Source organism: Rousettus aegyptiacus, unplaced genomic scaffold, assembly GCF_014176215.1.
Source record: "Rousettus aegyptiacus isolate mRouAeg1 unplaced genomic scaffold, mRouAeg1.p scaffold_m13_p_4, whole genome shotgun sequence".
NCBI classification, from domain to species: Eukaryota; Metazoa; Chordata; class Mammalia; order Chiroptera; family Pteropodidae; genus Rousettus; species Rousettus aegyptiacus.
In genome coordinates, this window is record NW_023416307.1 from 82,572,706 (window position 1) to 82,594,817 (window position 22,112).

The following is a 22,112-nucleotide window of genomic DNA, read 5'->3' on the forward strand; positions in this document are numbered from 1 at the left end:
AAAGAGAGATTCATTTCTAGACACCAAGTGAATTGTTCATTTTCATGAAGCAGCAAATCAAATATTTAACATTGTAAGAGACAAATATCAATCAAAGGTATTTTTGCAGCAAAGTCATTTTTTTTCTACTCAAGATTACATTTATTTACTGTCTGAGGTTAGTAGTACAAAAATAATTTCTTCAAAACTTTCAAAACTCGGAACAATGGAGAATACTCTCCTACTCTTAGAAAAGATAAATAATGTAAAGTTTATCTATTGACACACTTGTATAAGATATAGTCATTGTTTTCCTAAGAGTGAGGTAACTTGGAAGTCTTTTTTAAACCCAAAATGATTGATAGTTAAAACATCTTATCACATCTTTTCCTTAATCATTTTGTTTCTGGAGTTGAGTTACAGACAATAAAAATAAAATATCCAATAAATATATTACAAAGAAGCAAGCATACATAATCTACCATGACACAAAAGAGGATATCAATACTTTACAAAAATGTTACACTTTCTAATACGTCATATTAATTATCTCTTGGAGATCGACTAGCCCAAGCTCTGTCATACTATACTATCCAAGTTGTAGTTTATGCTTTCATCTTGGCCAAACTTACATTTCCATGATCATTTCATGGAAAAGGGCCAAGAATCTCACGTGCCTGTGATAGCGTTGTCCAATTTCCCTAGAACAGAAAAATAAATCTTTTTTAGGAAATCTGTATTTTACTGTTTAAAGTTTACACAGTCCTTTATTATTTTCTTCTTTATCATCACAATACTTCTGGAAGAACATAATGATAATGTCCCCATTCCACAAATTAGAAACCCTCAAAGGCAAGAGTTCTGGTCCAGATGGTAGAGTAGGTGAATACTGCGCTTGCCTCCTCCCTTGACCACATTAAAACTGAAACTAAATTATAGGACAATCAACTTGGAGAACCATCTGAAGACTAGCTGAACTCCTATAACTAAGAATATAAAAAAGAGGCCCCATTGAGACTGGTAGGAGGTACAGAGATGCAAAACAGGCTTGTCCTACCTCTGTATGGGGCAGTTCAGCATTAGGGGAGATATATCATCTTTGGAGATCCTCCTGGGAGAGCTAAGGGCTCTGGCCCCACTCTGGGGCCCCCCAGCTCAGGGTTGCTGTGTTGGGAAGAGGAGACCCCACAAAATCTGGCTGTAAAAGTCAGTGGGGATTCTGGCCATCCAGATGAAATAGATGGCTGCTGGGAAACTGGACATTTTGTTAAACAGCCTATGTACAGACTCACTAGTTCTCAGGCATTTACCCTGGGCTCTGGCAGAGGGACAGTGGCTCAGAAGATGCCAGAAACATACAAGGAAGGGCTGAGTTGTGCAGTTTTAAGGTGAAGAGTGGAGGGACAGGCACTATGGTCCTTGTGTTGAGCCCTCCTCCTGTGCTGCCTACAGATAGGTACCATCTTGTCTGTGTTGAGCCTTCCTCTCATGACCAAATCTTAATTTGCATTGGCTTGATGAAATCTGCTTACTTCACCCTAATGACTCCCTGGGACCCCGTCCAACCCAACTTGCAAATTGCCAGAGACATATTTCTGGTTGGTCAGCCAGCCAAACCCAGCTCTCTAGGAAGGAGACTCTTTGGGCAATAATCTGCAGATCTTGGCTCAGGTGCCACCAGGGATAATTTAGGTGATAGGTGATCAATCCCAGACAAAGCTGTAGTGTTTCTTGAACAAATCTCAAGGGTCTGTAGGCCCTAGTTGGTAGCAGCTTGCCTCAGTGTGTTCTTAGACTTTTGCCTATGGACACAAGCTCAGCACTGGCACCAAATATGGGTCTGCACTAACCTGTTCCATGCCACCTGCTACACCCTTGTAACTTCCTGCGACTTCAACCAACTTGCATACTACCTGGGATTCCTTCAGGTGTTGAGCCTTACTGGCAGCCAGAAGATAACCTCAGACCTAAGGGTGTTCTGGACCCTTTCCCAAGCTGTCCTAGGCACAATACTGGTGGCAGATTGCTGCATGGTCACCCCCATGTGCCTTCAGATCTTCGGATCGCTGCAAAGTTTCTGCTAGGTAGCCACCAGCAGCAACAGACTGCTTTGACCTTGGCCTGCATGGAAGGCCCTCCCAAGGGGCCCAAGAACCAAAACAATTGGAAGTTGAGATCAGATAACAAAAGAGCACCACCTGATTAACCCCACAAGCAACACTCCCAAAGAGTGGTCTCAAAAGTCACATATTCCACCTAGGATGACTCCCACTCCACGGGATCAGCCCCAACTCAACAGCTCATACCTTGTGGGTGTGGACAATGCTCACAGCCAGTCAGCCTGAGTCAATCCTACCCACTGATATGTCAACAGCAGTCAAGGTTTAACTATAGCAAGAGAAAACACAAAACCCAAACAAGAACACCCCTGGAGCACCCAGAGCAGGTTACCAGGTAGAATGTGCCCCTGGGCCACTCAGAATACCTACTACATAATATCACTCAGCTAAGACTGCAAGATCTACCTAATATATAGAAACAAACACAGAGAGGAGGAAAAATGAGAATAAAAACAGATCTCAAATGAAAAAATAGGATGTTGGCATAAGAGTGTTGTTGGCATAAAAATAGACACATAGATCCATGGAACAGAGTAGAGAGCCCAGAAATTAATCCACACCTATATGGTCATTTAAGCTATAACAAAGGACACAAGAGTATACAATAGAGTGAAGACAGTCTATTCAATAAATGGTGTTGGAAACAATGGGCAGTTAAATGCACACACACACACACACACACACACACACACACACAAAATCTCCAATAAAACTGGACCACATTCTTGCACCATATACAAGAATAAATTCAAAACATATTAAAGACTTAAATGTAAGACCCCAAACCATAAAACTTCTAGAAAAAATATAGGCAGCAAATTCTGTGACATTGTTCTTAATAATGTTTTTTTTTTTTAATCTGATATATCTTCTCAAGCAAGAGAACCCAAAGTAAGTAAGTAAGTAAACGAAGCTACATCAAACTAAAAAGTTTTTGCACAGCAAAAGAAACTATCAACAAAACCAAAACTGATCCCACTAAATGTGAGAAGATATTTGTCAATGATACATCTAATTAGGGGTTCGTATCCAAAATTTATTTAAAAAAAACAAACAAAAGCCCATACACTTCAATACCAAGAATACCAACAATTCAATTAAAAAATGGGTGGAGGACCTATATAGATATTTCTCCAAAGAAGATATATAGATGGTCATAAGGCATATGAAAAGATGCTCAACATCACTAATCATAGAAGAAATTAAAATTAAAACCACAATGAGATATCACTTTACACCTGTCAGAATGGCTGTTATCAATCAATCGAAAACAAATGTTGACGAAGATATGGAGAAAAGGTAACACTCACACACTGGTGGTGGGATTGCAAATAGGTCAGCTATTATAGAAAACAATTCAGAGGTTCCTCAAAACTTTAAAAGTAGAACTACCTATGACCCAGAGATTCCACTTTTAGTTGTTTTTGTTTCCCCCCAAAGAAATCCAAAACACTAATTCAAAAAGATGTATGCACCCCTATGTTCATTGCAGCACTGTTTACAATAGCCAAGATATGGAAGCAACTTAAGTGTCTATCAACAGACAACTGGATGAAGAAGATATGGTACATATATACAATGAAATATTACTTAGCCATAAAAAATAAAATATTATCATTTGTAATGACATGGATGGAGCTAAAGGGTATTATTCTAAATGAAATAAGTAAGACAGAGAAAGACAAGTACCATAAGATTTCACTTGTACATGGAATCTAAGAAAATAATAAATGAACAAACAAGGAAAACAAACTCATAGATACAGAGAACAAAAATCATTGCCATATGGGAGGCGGTTTGGGGGGCTCGGTGAAAAAGGTGAAGGGATTATAAATACAGATTGTTAGTTACAAAACTGTCATGGTGATGTGAAGGATAGCACAGAAAATATAATCAATAATATTTAATAACTATGTGTGGTGCTAATTGGGTACTAGACTAATCTGGAACATCATGCCATAAATTATATAAAGGTCTAACCACTGTGCATACCCCTGAAACTGATATAAAATAATATTGAATATCAATTTTAATTGAAAGATAAAAATTAGGAAAGGAAAGAAAACCTTTAGAGGCTTAATCGAATGCACCAAGATAGGGCAACTAATAGGCAAAAAACTTTAAATCAAACCTTCATGCTCCATTGTATTCACAATGCACTTATTAATCTAACACCACATGGCAAAATTTAATGTGTACGAAGGTATAATTGTGATTTTACTAATACAGATAACCTTTAATTTAAAAAACATATGTGAGTGTGTATATATGTATATATATGGAGTATTATATTTATCCACAATGAAAAAAATCAAGTATGTATTATACAACATACTTCCATGAAAGTCCAAAAAAAAATAAAACATTTAAATTAGGACAGCTGAGATTGTTCTTTTATACTTATACTTTTTCAAAGAGAAATTGAGTAGCATATTTGTAACAAAATTATTACCTATGTTTTCTTTCTTTTTTTATTTTTAAAATTTATTTATTTTTTTATTTACAAAGGTCAACTCTAGAAGTGATTACTTGCAATTATCTAGAATTATTCTATTGCCATATAGATTATTTTTTTGTTATTTAGAAAAACTTAAATACTACTAATTCTTTTTTTCTCAAATTATGACATAATTTTTTTAAAAAATAAATAAAATATTTAAAAGCTAGCCTTTGATACTTTCTAATTTTTCTGCAATTTTTTGGAGAAAGTGTGGAAAGGGAAAGAATACAGGAGGAAAAGAAGATGGTAGAGAAAAAGATGAGGTTAGAGAAAGGAAAAAATGGCAGGTTGCATTAAATTAATGAAAAAAATGGAATAATTGGAACATAACTTTTAAAAAATAACTTTAATTCTAGAGAACATTTTTTTTATTAAACTATTTATTTGCTGTCTATTTATTAAGATATGGCCCTGGGCTTGCTATATAAATAGAATAGTGGATGAGAGAGAAAATTATAGTTGAGCATTTTTCTGTAAGTTTAGAATGTCTGTTGATTATTTAGTGTGTATTGTCCAATAGCTTACTACCATAATTTATATGTTCTAAAGCAAGGTTTGAAAAAAGTTGCATACTATACTGCATGTGGATTATTTTATTAAAGCATTATTGAAAGATTGTAAATAAGTCCTGGGGATATAATGTACAGCATGGTGACTATAGTTAATAATATTGTGTTGCATATTTGTAAGTTGCCATGACAGTAAATCTTAAAAGTTCTCATCACAAGAAAAACAGTTAGTAACTATGTATGGAGACAGATGTTAACTAGATTTACTGTGGTGATAATTTTGTAGTGTATGCAAATATCAAATCATTATGTTGTACACCCGAAGCTAATATAATGAGATATGTCAATTAATAATAGTGAATGATTGTCTATCCTAATGTATAGACTATCGCTTTTATTTATTTTTTTCACTCATTTGCCATTATTACCACTAACATTATGAAAATAGGGTATTTTTCTCAAGCATCGTATTAGTTTAGAAAATATTACTGCTGTTGCAGAGTAGCCTCTTCTAAATGTAAAGCAATCGAGACACTCTAGAATTTTTGGTATAGATTACATGTTAGTATCCAGACATTATAAAATTGTGGGCACATATTTTTTGTAGGATATGATTATGTGACTATACATTAGGCATGAATAAACTACAAGTGCCATCATCTAACTTTCTGAGAATTTAATTATTAGAATAATGCTAACAACTTATTTTTTTCTTTTCCTTTAAGGCCCTTTCTTAGTATGCAGGACATGTTTTAGACGTGCATGTATATCAGCTCATGATGCGCTACCTGTTTTGTTAAATATTTAAGAAAAAATATTGTCAGAAAAATATTCTGGTGTATGGTATAACTACTGAATCTGTCACAGTGCCACTTTTCATATTGTTTTATGGGCAATGAAACAAGGCATATTATGACTATAGGGAACAATAATTCACCACAGGTTCTGTTTTTACTTAGCCTGCACACTAAATTATGAGGGCATATTGTTTCTTGGTGTTTACTGAGATTTATGACAAGTACATATTTTTCTGTAAATGTCTTTTCAACTGAAAGATGTTACACAAAACTCAGGGAGGGGGGTTCTTATTGGATGATGAATGGGGAAAGGGTGATAACTGATTTATATAGAATTCTACTAATGTTAACTTATACAGGTATAGAGAATGTTTTAACCTAGATTCAACAAATGTTAAATGAAAATAAATGCAACTGGCATAGATAGAGCACTAACAGCTTACATACAGCAAGTTTAGAGTCTTTGAGGCGTTCTCTTATCTGAATAAATCCTTCCCATTCTGTTCACTCATGTCCAACATTTTTAATTGAGCACCAGTCTTTTTATTTTTCAAAAATTCATAACATAAAATGTAAACACTCCCAGGAAAGGTAAATTTACACTTAATTTCACACTACTCTGTAACTGTATGATAACATGTAATATCCTAACTGACTACCGATGAGGCTTTACCTACCTTATGAAATCTAAAACCTTATAAATTTATCTCAGGGTGGGCAATGTTAGCAGAAATTTCGCTGATCACACTATGTACTTAGAATATCAAGAGAAGTGAATTAGGTATCAAATTTTCAATGAAAGAAGGCAGAAAGGAAAAAAAGTATATGGTTAGAGCTTCAATTTTACTCCTTGATGATTTTTCCAGTGGTTTCTTCAAACTAGTTTTCTCTTTCTTGAAATGTACTCTCCAATAATCATTTTAACTCATAACTGTAACAAAGACACATAGAATCATGTTGAAATTCCTGGAAAATCTTCAGAGAAATAAGAAAAAAAGCAATTCTTAAAACCAAATAATTTTCAAATCAATAATTAAAACTTGAAAGTACACTAAAAGTTCTACATCGGAAAACCACAACATATATCCCTGTTTTTGTTGTTGTTAATCTTAGAACAATAAATACAGAATATTGAAGGGAAGTTACAATCAGTGTTACTTGTTTGAAAAACAAAAAGTTGTTATTGGGTAATCACACTTCTAACACAGGATTAAAAGAACCAAAAACAAACAAACGAACAGACTTAAACGTATAGGAAAGCATGACTTAGGAGTTTCCATAGCATTAGCCATTTTCTAGGGCATTGTGAGAAAATGAGATTTCTGGAGTCTTGCTTATAGTGTGTAATTTTTAAAAACCTGTGGTGCCTTTATATTTTATATTTAAATTTAATTCATAAAAGAAGTAAAAATGTTCTTTGTCAAACTGCAAGAAATAATTTATGATATTTGATGACTCGAACAAAGATTCATCAAAAATATTCATAACTTTTTAAATCTATTAACTTAAAAACAAAGGTATAAAGATATTAGAGAGGGTTTTCTAGGTCTAGTGTTGCGGAGATAGTATATTGAAGCAAATTTAACTCACATCTCATACCTTTAAATTCCGTGGTTAGAAGTTCTCTTAATTTACAAAATAGATTTTTTTTAAAGACAATCATAAATAGATGCTGTTGGCATTAGATAATCCATTAATATCCATAAATCAAACTAAAAAGAATAATTGTAATGATGAAAATAGTAACCCAAAGAAATAATGCAACAAACTACTACCTCCTGGAAAAGTCATTTTATCCTTAGTTCCTTTATTTTAAAGTACTATGGGGGAAGTATAAAGGTAAGGAGAAGATTTTCTAGCTACACTTAAATAAATGGTTCTTTCCCTCCAAAAGAAATAACTAAACTATTCCAAAGGATAAAATTGCTTACAAGACTGGGTTTGCATCTTGTTCTGTTTCATTATTTTTCACTGAATGTGAAAATAAAATGAGATTTAAAAAAGAGAGATTCATGGTATGATTATTCTACAGAATTTTATAATACATTTTTTAAACACCATTATTGCAGTGCAAAGGCAGTCTAGCATCCTTGTCCAAAGATATAAAATATGCTCACAACTGGGTTCGGACTTCGTAGCAGATGTTTAATGTTGGTAGGGCTATTCAGAGCTTAGCTAACTTTGCGGCAAAATTAGGCCACATTTAAAAAAGGAATTCAATAGTTATTTAAATAAAAAGAGCAAGTGAATTGTTAATGTTAGGTATTTGGGTTAGGTCCATTTGTTAACATAATCACATTTATGTTTAACATTTATTGTTCTACTAATTTAACATTTTTGGCAGATAGTTTTCAAATAAAAGACAGTCCTATGGCCCTGTATGGGAAGGGATCTATGAACTGTATTTAGTTATCAATCATTAGTTATGATGTGATTAATACTGCAGTATTTTAATTAACAGTGAACCTGATATGGGCTAAACCTATGATTTATACTTTATATCTTCAATGTCATTTTTGGAAAATAATAATTGTTAACAATTATTATAGAAGAGTTGGCAAATGCTGTTTTCATTTAATATTAATGGAATATGAATGGCTTGTTTATATTAAATATAGCATTATTTATTGCTATAATCTGCATTCTATAAGTATGAGATCTATATGATTCTATTGCAGAGTGTAAAAACCTTAGGTTGATTCCAACTTACCAGACTTAAAATAATAGTGTTCAGAGAACCAAAAAATCTAAATTTTATGTAACAATTATAGATGAAAGAGGAAAATTCAATAGACAGAGCAGTGACTAAAACCAATGTATAATAAAAACTAACATTTTGAAGAAGAAGAAAAAATATGTAAAACTAGAACTTAAAAAAGCAAGTCAGTTACCAACAACTATTTTTAAAAATAAAGGAAAGCCACAAATAAGTTTGAGATTTAGTGGAGGCTAGCGGATAATCCTCCTAAAGGACAAAATCATACTGAATTCAATATGGTGCTATCATAAATATCATAAAATATCAATGCAATCCTATGAAATTTGTCATACATGTATATTAATCTGGCTGCATGACACTCAAGGATAAATTTCTGAAAATGTTAATAACTATTTAGGACTTTATGAAATATGTACCCGTTTATTGTCTGACCTCATTTTATGGTTCTGCTCTATTTTCACTTTGCCTTGGTGTTGTTACTATTATTTTTCTTTCATTACATTATTTTTAAAGGCTATATAAATAGTTTTTATCATTCAAAAGTATAAATATACTAATTATTTAAAAAATAAATATTTATGCCATTACAATAAATACCAAATATAATTTTGGAGAATCTATATTTTGAGGATAGTATATTAGAAACTGATATCTCTATAAGAGTAAAATATGTTTATGTACATGTGCAGTCAAAGAAAATATGCGTTAATATTTTTAAAGGCTTTTAAAATTACCAATCAACAAATGAGATATTAATTAGTAATAAACTCTACTCATCCTGAGAAATCTGTCAACTGAGACACTACAGAAACATTTATAAATGAAATAAAAGAAATATTATAATAATGACAATGTTAGAATATAAAAAATATATTAGTTATCTATTGCTACATAACTTATTACCCCTAAATGTAACAACTTAAAGCCACACACATTTATTATTTTACTCTTCCTAGGGGTCAGGAACCTGGGCATGTTTTAGATGATTATTGTACCTTAAAGTCTCTTATAGGTTTTCCTTAAGGTGTCAGTTGGGCTGTAGTAATCTCAATGCTCATATGGACATTTATATACAAGCTCATATGATTGTTAGTAATCTCAGTTGCCTATGGGGTGTTAGACTGAGGGCCTCAGTTTCTTGCTGACTATTGGCAGGTATTAACTCTCAGCTCCTTGTCATGTGGCTTCTTCATCATGGCAGCTTGCTTCATTAGAGTGTGAGATCTGCCATGGCAATAGGGATAGTCTGTTAACCTGATGGAGGTCACAATCTTTATAACATAATCAAATTAACATCTATCACTTCTGCTGTGTTCTATTACCAACAGTGAAATAACTAGGCCCAGCCCTCATTCAAGGAGCAGGAAAAGTACAGGGGCATGAAGATCATAAGATAAGAATCACTGGAGGCCATCTTAGAACCTACCACAAAGACTAATGCCTAGCTATGGTTCCACTAGAATGTAATGTCTGTGTTGCATCAGTAATATTATTATTAAACAAGAGACAAGTCAAAATAATTCTTAAATATATAGGTATACATTGTAGAAAACTTCATATAATGATTGGCATGATATATAATTTGTGATTATTTTTAGATGACTTGAGATATTGGGATGCAAATTCATGGAATATGTTCTATTTTCTATAGGAGAGAAAAAAGAAGAGAAGAATAATTAGTTATTTGATTTCTATTGATAAATTTTAAATTTTAGTATAAATGATTTTTTACATTCACTGTATTTCCTAAATGTTCTACAAAGCGCTCATGTTACTTTACAGTGAGAAATAATCAGTATACAGTTTGAAAATGAATAGGAATATAGCATTTTGTAACACTCTCTTATTACCATATATTTTATCAAGATTATCTCAAATTAGAATAAATGTATGATATTACTGATTTATGACTAATATAAAGCTCAGAGAATATGAAAATGGCTTACATAATGAAGATAGCTATTAGCAAATTTAGAACCAGAAACTTGGTTTCCTAAATAATAAACCACATTAAATATTACATGAGAGAAGGTAAAAAAAAAAAAAAAGATGAAAATATATAGCTAAATGTATTTAGTTTTGGAGTGTCATTTTTGAAGCTTAGTAATTATATATACACTTATATGTTGTTATATATACAATATATACAAGGATACATTGTTTTTATAATTCTCATAATAATTAAAGCCTACAATTATAAAATGAATTTGAAAGAAGATTCTGGTACAATATTCCTTTGACAGATATCTTTAAAATTTTTGATTTTATTATTTGCATTTGTATTTTTTCACACTATTTAATAAGAGGCTTTGCCTATGGACATGCCACCCTGAACAAGCCTGATCCCATCTGATTTCAGAAGCTAAGCAGGATTGGGCCTGGTTAGTGCTTGGATGGGAGACCGCCTAGGAAGACTAGGTGCTGTAGGTGTAAAAAAATAAAAATTAAGGATTGTAAGCTGAAAAGGTCCTTGCAATCTGTGAGTTCAACCAAGGGTTGCCTCACTTAAAAAATAATAATAATTAATTATTTAATAAGAGGCTTTATAGGCTATAACATCTTGTACACTTATACTATAATCTTGGCTCATTCAAAGCTCCTATGGTAGACATATATTACTAGTGATGGTAATGTATTTGATTTGATGAGGATAAATGAACAAATACACAGATGATGTCTTTTTAATTCTCTCAGAACAAAATCACAATTAGAAACATCAAAATAGTATAAACCTTTATATGTTTAATAATATTAAAATAATTTTTATTACAACATTTATTGTGTTAAATAAATCTATATTCATAACTTCTATCTAAAATAAAAGATTACTCAAAAATATTAAAATTTTATTGGAATCTCTTGCATATTGTTATAGTCTCTCTTACACTATTGGAGAGCAGACTCAAAATACTTAGAAAAGTAAAGCATTATGTTTTCACCTGGATATAAGAAATTTTTGTTCTCCTAATGAGAAATAGTATAACTACTATATTTTCTAAGAACAGTGAGATATATTTAATAAGAAAAGAAATTTTCTTGAATATTTTGTTTCACCATTTTTAAAGAGATGGCTGATGACATATGTCCATTGTAAATGACTCATCAAGCCCAACTCCAGAAAAAAAAAATCTTTCTTTCCCCAAACACATAACAATATTCTATTAAAAAGAGTAAATAAAATGCATATGTTAATTTATTTCTTAAAATTTATAAGCCTTTCCTACTTTATCTTTCTCTCAAAATGGCGTAAAAATCTTCCAAATACAAATTTAGTTCAGGTCATGGAGGAATTGATAATTGTAATCAACTAGCATTTACATAATTCTCTGAACTCCTTCAGGTTAATATAGCCACTTAGAAAAAAAGAGTCTTCATTTAGCATAACATGTCTGCAAATTTTTTTTAGATTCTTCGAAATGTATAGTTTGCACTGTTATATGTATTGTAATATTACCTTATCAGAACCTTTATACATTTAATGGTTTGATAAAGAATCAACATCAATTGGTCTCATATAATTTATATTTCATTTTTTAGAATTGATTTAAGTACAGTCTTGATTTGGTCACATTTTGGCCATTTTCATTTTTTGAACCTCTTATACGCAGGACCCATATCAGCTGCTGTTTGAACAAGCTACATCTTGCTCCCCTTGGAATCCTTCTTACAATGTTTTCATTCTAAGAATACGGAATATTCTAACACATCCACCAATACAAACCTTACTCATATTTAATGTCTTTTTCTCTATTAAGTTTTTTCTAACCCTCAGGTGGAAGTTGTCTTTTTTTCCTTCCCCTCAGTACTGGCATTATACCTTGAAAAACTAATAAACATTTAAAATAAACTTATGTCATTGTAACACACTATACATGCCAGATTGTTTGTTGACTATTATCTCTATGAGGATATGAACAAATGACATTTTTTTTGTTATTCATTGTAATATTCACAGAGCTCTGCATATAAAGGACATTATAAAAATAGTTGCTAAAATCAAATAAAATATTTCCCAAATTATTAACTAAGCTGTTTCAACATTCAATTCACATCATCTTTATTCAATAGAGAGTGGATAAATATTAAGTAATTTTTCCACAAAATATGCCAAAATATTGAGTCAGAATTTATTAGTGAATGCTTTGTTAAATATAAATTAAAAATTGAGTTTTATTTTTATCGATCAGAAAGACTCTGTATAAATATATAGAATGAGAAAAAATGCACCCTCCTAAAGTGACAGACCAAATCTTTGTTTCTTTTCTTACTAGATGACAAAGTAGTGAATCTTTAAACAAAAGTGATGCTTCCTGTGTATCCAGTATTAGCAGTAGTCTTTAAGGTAGAAAGGACAGTGCAGGAAAGAGAAAGACTATGGGATTCTTCTTCTTGTCATGTAGATGAAGACTGGCCTGAGGGACATATACCCTCTATCTTCATGGACCATCGTTCTTCTCTCTCCAAATTGTGCTAGTTTACAGCTGCGGCTGTGTCATTAAAAATCAGATGCAACCATCTACATATATAATAACTAGCAAGCTTTAAGATGTTTTTTTAAACTTCTCAACAACTAGTATATTGCATTTAATGAGTGATCAATACACATTTATTGAAAAATGAATGCAATCAATGGAAATATCTGATAAAACTTTTAGAAAGTCATGTTATCACATCTGTAATAAAATATCTCCGCTTAAGTTTGAGTCTGTAAAAAAAAAAAATGATGTTATTTCAAGGCAGGAAACAACCAAAATATAGATGAAGTGTTTTACATTAACATTTACTTTAACAATGAAAAGGCAGATAGGCCAAAAAAATTGGTGTAATAAACTTTTTTGTTATCATTGAAAGAACGATATTTTACTTAGGTCGATTTGCTTATTAAATCAGTAAATGAAGTTGTTTCTTAACTTATGAATAACAATTTTTTACTTCCCTTTTTCTACCCCCCCCAAAAAAGATTCACTTATAATTTATACAGCTGTACTCATATGAATGTGAGTTATAGTTACAGATGTTTCCATCAAATAATAATGCTTCAAATTGCTTTGTATTTTTCTTCCCAAAAATTCAAACTGTTTAACTGACAACTAGGATGTCATTATCCTCATTTTCCAGATGACATTTTTTAACGTAACTTTTTACCTTGCAAGTGTGCTAAGACACAAAAATGCTTCATAGAAATTAACAAATGAAACTGAAAGAAAAGAAAGATCAAATCATTTGTCCCAAATCACATAAGTAATCAGTGGAAAAGCTTGTTTTTTTCCTCGTGTTTAGTCATGTTACTCTAAATTTATATAGTTAATGCTGCAGTTATAGTTCTGTAAGTTTTACAATATTGCAAATCTTTTATTTCTCTCTCTTTTTTAACTCTTATTAATGGAATCAAAATTTCTTTACAAGGTGTCTCACTGAAAGCAAAAAAATATTTGTAGTTGTAATATAAGAAAATAGCATAGGTTCAATCACTCCTAAAATCTTAGTTTGCAATGGCATGGCAACTTATAAATCAGGTATAAGTTGATTGAGATGATACAAGAAGAGATATGCTACTCATATATCTACTGATCACCTTTATATTAGTCTCAAGGTCAATTTGGAGATACCTCTTAAACCTAGCTATTTCGCATTTATCAAAGGAAAAAGTAAAGATAGTTTGAAATATGAAAGCCAGGATCCTTAGAGTTAATGCAAGTTGTGGTAAAATGAGGACTCTCCTTTTGGCTGGCAGATGACCACCTTCTCTGGTGTACTCACATGGTCAGCTAGATTAGTCATTGTTTTCCAAAGAAAGAGATCCAATAAAATCTATATTTTTATAAAAAATAAGTTTATATATATATACATACACACATATGTATATGTGATTTTATTTTTATATATGTAGCTGTCTGAATGTTTGTGTATCACCAAACATTTCTATGTTGAAATTGTAATGCCCAATGCAATGATATTAGAAGATGAGGCCTTTGGAAGGTGCTTAGATTATGAAGATGAAGCCCTCTTGAATGGAATTTGTATTTCATAAAGTGACTCAACAGAGCTCCATAGCACCTTTTGCCATGTGACTAAACAGTGAGAAGTCTACAGCCCAGAAGAGGGCCCTCACCCAACCATGCACCCATCCTGATATTGGACTTCCAGCCTCTAGAACTGTGAGAAATAAAGTTTGTTGTTTTATAAGCTCCTTAGTCTCTAATTTTTCATTGTAGCGGCACAAACAGACTAAAATAGAAAATTAGTACTAAAAAGTAGGGGTGCTGCTATACTACATATTCAAAAATGTAGAAGTGGCTTTGCAATTAAGTAATGGTAGAGGCTGGAAGAATTTTGAGGTGCATGCTAGAAAAAGTCTACATTGCTGTGAATGAATTTTTAAAGGCAATTCTGGTGAAGACCAAAAAAAAAATGAAAAAGAGGAACATACTATTGAACAATGGAAGAAAGGCCATTCTTGTTATAAAGTGGCAAATAACTTGGATGAATTGTGTTTGTATGCTAGTATTTTATGGAAGGTAGATTTGTGAGTGATAAAGCTGGATATTTTGGCTGAAGCAATTTCTAAGCAGGTTTGAAGGTGTGGCTTGACTTCCCTTTTACTTAGGGATGTCCCAGTGTGTCTAGAAAGTGGAACACCCACCCTAATGTGCCTGGTGGGCAGAGAATTTAAAAAAAAAAAAAAAGAAGAAGAAGAAGAAAAGATTATTTTAGAGACTTAAGGTTTGATATTGTTTGCCTTGTTGGATTTTGGACTTGCTTGGGAGCTGTCATCCTTTTTTTCCTAATTTGAAATGGAAATGTGTGTCTATGCCTATACTCCTATTGTATTATAGAAGCACATGACACCTTTGATTTCAAAGATTCACAGCTAGAGAGCAAGTTTCCTTAGAATAAATATGAGTTCTACTCAAATATGATTTACATAATATTTAGATGAAACTTTAGACTTACACTTGAGTTTATGCTAGAATGAGATAAGACTATGGGAGTTGTGAGGATGTAGTAAATGTGTTTTGTTTGTGAGAAGAACATGAATTTTGGGGGACCTTGGGAGGTGCTTATAAGGTGGAATCCTCATTAAATGGGATTAGAGTTCTAATAAAAGAGACCCCACAAGGTTTCCTTGTCCCTTTCACCATGTGAGGATACAACCCAAAATCTAAGACCTAGAAAAGTGCCCTTAACTGATGATGCTGGCAACCTGAGCCTTTGGAACTATGAGTAATAAATGTTTATTGTTTATAACCTACTTGTTCTATACAGGTAGTTTACAAATATCTGGACAATAACCTAGTCAAGTTGACATAAACTTAACCATCACAAGTCCACCTCTAGTCAACTTGACACCCTTACACATGTCCTTAACCATACTTAATCTTCAAATAAAGCCAATAACAAGGTAAGAATTCTGCCTAACTTAATATATTTATCCTGAATACAACCGAAAAACAGTAGCCTCTTCTCCAGAAGAGGTGAAGTTTTTGTGTTTTGTTTACTCCTCTTGCTATCCCCTATTTTAAGTACTAAGATGTAAAATTAATATTATGATAATTATGATAATCAGTCAATACATCTTATATTACATGATAATACAATAAGAGAGAAAATAGATATTTTATATCTATCTACATACATTCATAACAAAAGGAGAATACTCATAACAATTCCAGTGTTTATTTCTGGAATTAGTTGGTTGTAGTTGGTATTACAAGTACCTTCTTCTATTACCCATTTTGTATTCTCTTTGACTTTATCAAGCACCTCAATTGGTCACAGTTTTTTACCTGGATGGAGTGACTCAAACCTTCATTCCTGAAAGGTCTGGGCTATTAGTAGTCCTGCTTGGATTTGATTGTTGTCATTTTCCACTGACCTTAATCTAGGACATAGTAATACTAAAAGACACCCTAAGGGATCTCCTGTATTCTAGACATACTCTTTCTTACCTCCTTTGTGGAGTAAAAGTCTAATTTCTCCTACATATCCAGGATCAATTGCCTCATCCATCACAATATCTTCCTTCCTTGCCTATTGTTTCAGGGGCATGAGGTGTCCAGAGTAGCTAGGTGGAAGTCTTAACTTCCAACTCAATAGAATCATTGTTATGTCTCCTGATAGAAGCACTCCTCTTTTTTGGAACAAAGACTTCTAGGCCAGCAGAGCATCAGGTCATGGGGATAGAAAGCAAAACTTTGTCAGTGGATCACTAGGGATAATAGTGAGTGGTACCATTCATATTTTCATTCCTTGTACCTTGACCTATGAATCCTACTATGGAAGAACAGCACCATATATTTAATGTTGATTCAGAGCATATAAAGTTCTAAAGAACCGTACTCCAGCACTGCAAGGTATTGCAGCTTAGCTGGTGCTGTCACTGAGTCTTCAAAATGTCATGCCACTGTTCTATCAAGCCAAGTTGCTTTAGAGTGGTAGGGAAATTTCTGCGAAGTGAATTCCTTGATTAGAAGTAATGCTGTGTGGAATAGAATGATGACGGATAAGGCATTCTTCAAGTCATGGGTGGTAATTTTGTCAGATGCATTGCATACAGGGAAGACAGATTACTATCCAGTCTCTATTCCAGTAAGGACAATTTCCCCTTCCATGATAAAGCTGTCCAATACAATCAACCTGACTGATCACTCCAGGAAATAGTGCCATATCTGAGGCTCAGTATTTGTCTCTGCTGCTGGCAGATTGGACACTCAGCAGTGGCCATTACTAGGCTTGCCTTGGTGAATGGAAATCTATGTTGCTGAGCCCTTCATAACCTTCATCCCTGACATAATGGCCACTTTATTCATGATCCCATTGGGTGATGACAGTGGTTGCTGGGGTGAGGCTAGTAGAATCTACAGAACAAGTCATATACACTTAATTTTTTAAATTATCTTTTTCTCAGGTCACCCTTTACTCGGCATTCCATGGGATACACATATCTTTAGAGTTTTGCCCATTTAAAGAGGTCTATCCACATATTTCTTTCCCAAATTTCCATGACACCAGTTTTCCAATCAGCCAAGTCATTGTCCGTGGACCATGAATTGGTACATAATTGCACATCTGGCTGTTTCTCCTTCCTAGCAAACTGACAAGCCAGGTGCATTGCTCGATATTCTTCCCACTAGAAGAATTTTACTTCACCACTTCAAACATGTCCCAGAAATGGGTTGTGGTGCCGTAGCTGTCCACTTTTGAATGGCGCCTGCATATCATGAAGAAATATCTCTAAACCTGTCAATCAACTGTGTATAGGGAACTGCTCATAAAACCTTAGATGCAGGTTGAGAGGAAGAAGGGAGTGACAAGCAGTGAGTGTCATGGGCATTTTGGCCACTTCTTCATGTAACTTAATGTCTTCAGGGCCTATTCAGGCCTTTCCATAACAGTCAGTCATGTATATGTCATTTCTATTTGATGACGGGGTGCTGTTTTACGTGCCAACGTTATGGCTTGGTGAATTAGATAACACCCAGTTTATGATGGACAGCTCAAGCTACATGTAACCTTGATGACTAGGAAATCTGAGGAAGAGGTATGTAGATAGATTTCTCTGAATGTAACTTCCCTCAAAACCGAGAGGTAATATAAAGGGGAGAGGGTAGTATTGGTATTTGGGTAGAACTATTTGGATAGAAGTCATTGAAATTTAGTAAAATTGAAGCATATCTTATTTATGTATATGTAATATTTGACAGTGCCTGATGTAACAACAGAAAAATTAAATGCAAAATTGAAGGTCTATTGATCACACTAGAACTTTGGCAACCAACTGTTATACTATCATATCACATTTTATTATCTTATCAAATTATTTGATTATCAAGTACTATGATTATATAAGATATTAGCATTTAGGGAAGTTAGGTAACGGATATATAGGAACCTACTTCTTTCATCTTTAAAGATAAGTAAAATATTTTTTAAAGTATTGCAAAAGAATACTTTCAAGGCAAGTCATTTTCGAATTTAGTATATGTTTGCTAAAACAATGTCTCAGAAGATTCCTAAACTTTGATTTGACTCTAAGATACATTTCATGTATCAATTTTGTGAAGATAATTATAAAATAGATTTCTGTGATGTGTTGAAAAATGACTGGTATATTTCTGGTGATTGCAGAATTAACTGAATAATATTGTATATACACATATACACACAATTTATGGGAAATTAATTGGCAATGATGAATCATTATGGTTATTAATTAAATTAACACACAAAATAAAATAATATAGGACCTATAAGGTCTTTGCGAATTCTGATAATTCACCCCACAAAGCATGACTGACAGGTTGGGATTGTTTTCATTAAAAGTCATGTAATTTCTGTGTTAACTAAATGTAATTTTATGTCTTGCTAAATGCAATTAGACATCTAAGTGAATGAGATATTTTACATTTCTTCCTACATAGAATTGTTGGCCATTTTTCAGATCTTAGAATACACTTCTTTACATTTGCATTTGTATTTTTTGTGTATGTGTGTACATCTCTGCATGTAGTCATGCTATGAACTAACACGAGAAAATGCTGCAAACCACTTTTTGGGCTGTGTCTCCCCCCAGAGGCCCACAGAGAGGAATATTTTCTAGCATTTTTTTTTCTAGTGATTTTTGTGTAGAATGAGAAGCACAGACAGACACAATGTTTATAGGATTTTGTAGATTCATAATGTAATTAATAAGTTGATAGTGGTGTATCCTAGTTATCTGGATTCTAAATATTATAAAACATGAAGGACTTTCTTGAAGAAAAATAATGAATCAAAAATTAGAGCTTTGGGTATAACTTACACAGTTAAAGGTGCCTGAAGCTTAATCTTCATTAATTTCAGAGTATATTCACCAACAACATTTGATTTTGCATTTTGAACAGTTTTTCTATTAATTTTAAGGCAAAGCTATTTTAAAATCTAAGACAAGACGTGGGATTTATTTACTTAATAATTTGGGACAGACTATTTTGAAAACAAACATTTCTAGAGTTATAATAGACTAACATCAAATGTTTTAAGTTGGCTATTCTTCATAAAGTTATAAAGTTTTAGTTTTCTAATGATGTAACCAGAAAAGTAATTATTTTTACCTAATCTACTCATCATTGATATCAACTAATAATTACTTTATGAAAGAAAAGCTTTCTTCAAAAACACTTTTGTGTGGCTATGTTTAGCATTTAACAACAGTTGTGCAAGGATTTTAGCCCAATATTCTTTGCCATGTATGGAATGTTGATTTAACTCTTGGTTTAACATAATTTGACTTTTCTCTGTATTAGTCCTCACTGCTGTTCCCTCAACCTGACAAATACTTAACAAAGAGGCCAGCCTGTCAGATTTATTTATTTATTTATTTATTTATTTATTTATTTATTTATGTGCTTACTTACTTACTTATTCATTCATACTTCATTCATTCATTCATTTTTAGGCAAGGCAGATTAACTCACAGATTACAAGGACTTTGTCATTTTACAATCCCTTATTTTTATTTTTATTTTTATTTTTTTTACACCTATAGCATCTGATCTTCCTAGTTGGTCTCCCATCCAAGTGCTAACCAGGCTCAACCCTGCCTAGCTTCCAAGATCAGACCGGGCTTGTTCAGGGTAGCATGACCATAGATTAGTCCTACTGCTTTAGAAACTTTTAACATTTTCAAAAGTAGCACTGGAAAAAACTGTAAATTAGGCAGTACTTTCAATTTTGCACCAAGTAAATTGCTTTCTAGAGGGCCACCAGATAACTCCTGGAATAGGTAATAGGATGTCGAGACTCTAACCTCCAGGTTGGCCTTTGTACCTACCCTGGGTTGGTGGTGACAGAAAGCCATTAGCTTTTGATCACTGTTTACTGACCTGAGTGAAATGAGTTGATGGCTCCCATTCAGTTTTTAGTGGACAAGTGCAAGGATTACATTTGGAAACCTTGTTGGTAGTTCCAGAAAAATAGAGATAGATTGAGTAGGCTGTAAGGTTAAAGTTCTGACCCACCAGATTAGGGTTGACTTTTGTTAGAGGGGAACTTTGCTCTTTCTTGGCCCGCACTCTATATCTACTCAGTCGGTAGGCTAATAAAGTATTTAAGGTACTAAGAGAAAAGTAGTGGTTTGAACCACTACTTTCTTTGAATATGCTCTACTTTTTCTTAATACCATAAAGTAAAACCTTTATTTATTTTTTAATGTGATTTTCTGGATAAATGCTTTAAAATTAACATAAAATTTTACAGCTATTAGTGTATTAGTGCAGTCGCTTATTAACGAACAAATACATTATACATAATAAAATAAGGTGAATGAAAATCTTATTTTTTAATTGTTATTAAGTCTGTAATTTATTTTTCCCTAGCCATTGTAATCTTAATTTCCCCTTTTCCCCTGAGAAAGGATTCACAATTCTAATTTTTTTACCCTGGTTTGTCTTGTACTCACTTGTAATGCGGACCATAATTAGGAACATCTCCTTATATCAGTCCTTAATTTAAGCTTAATTTTCATAATAAAACCATTCCCAAATACTCCAACCCACCCAAATTTAACTTGCCTCTGACCATTGTCTGGATTATACAATTGGACAATACATTATAGTTCTCTAATTTTGTTTTCTTTTTCATTATTTTGTATATTATTCTTCACTTCCTAAATAGACAATAAGTATATTGAAAGCAGGAGTATTGCTTTTTATTTATTCTGCATTTCTGGGTTATTTACCTAATAATTCACAGGCTTATTGGATAAAATATTATGCCATTTTCCTAGAGCATCTATTGCTCATATATTCTCAGAAGTATATGAGCATTGTGACTTTTATTGGTGTCATCATTTTTTTTTAATAGATAGATACAGTTGTGAGCATTACTTTTAGAAATGTAAAAGTCCCTGGAGAGGATATCGAATAGGACGACATATCCCTGTGTTTTTGTTACATAGAAACAAACTTGGATAAATCAATAATCTTGCTAAATATCAGTTGCTTCATCTATAAGATGGAGATAAAATATAAATATAGATTATTGAATGGGATGATTGTGGAAAAAATAAATGAGACAAGGTATAGAAAAGAACTTGCAAATGGTTTTGTTATATAAATTTCAAAATTTTACTAAGTAATGTCTAAGTAAGTATTGAATAAGTATTTATTTATTTGAAAATACATTTGACAATACATCTATTATGGGTTAAAATGTATCCCTGAAAAATTCATACATTGAAGTCCTAAGCCTATGTATCTCAGAATGCATCCTTACTTGGAAATAGAGTTGTTGTAGTTATAATTAGTTAAGTGTACATACGGTCATATTAGAGGAGGGTGAGCCTCTAATTTAATATGACTTATAACCTCATGAAAAGTGGAAATTTGGACACAGATCCACACTCAAGGAGAATGTCATGTGAAGATAAAGAAATTAGACTGATGTTTTTACAAGACAAGGGTCACTAAAAATAGCCAGAAAACCACCAGAAGCCCAAAAAGAGGCATG

General features: G+C 32.7%; 1 pseudogene; it reads left to right on the forward strand.

Annotated features, from left to right (window-relative positions):
• Positions 1 to 10,935: 10,935 nt before the first annotated feature.
• Positions 10,936 to 11,054, forward strand: LOC118602537 (annotated as a pseudogene).
• Positions 11,055 to 22,112: the final 11,058 nt, after the last annotated feature.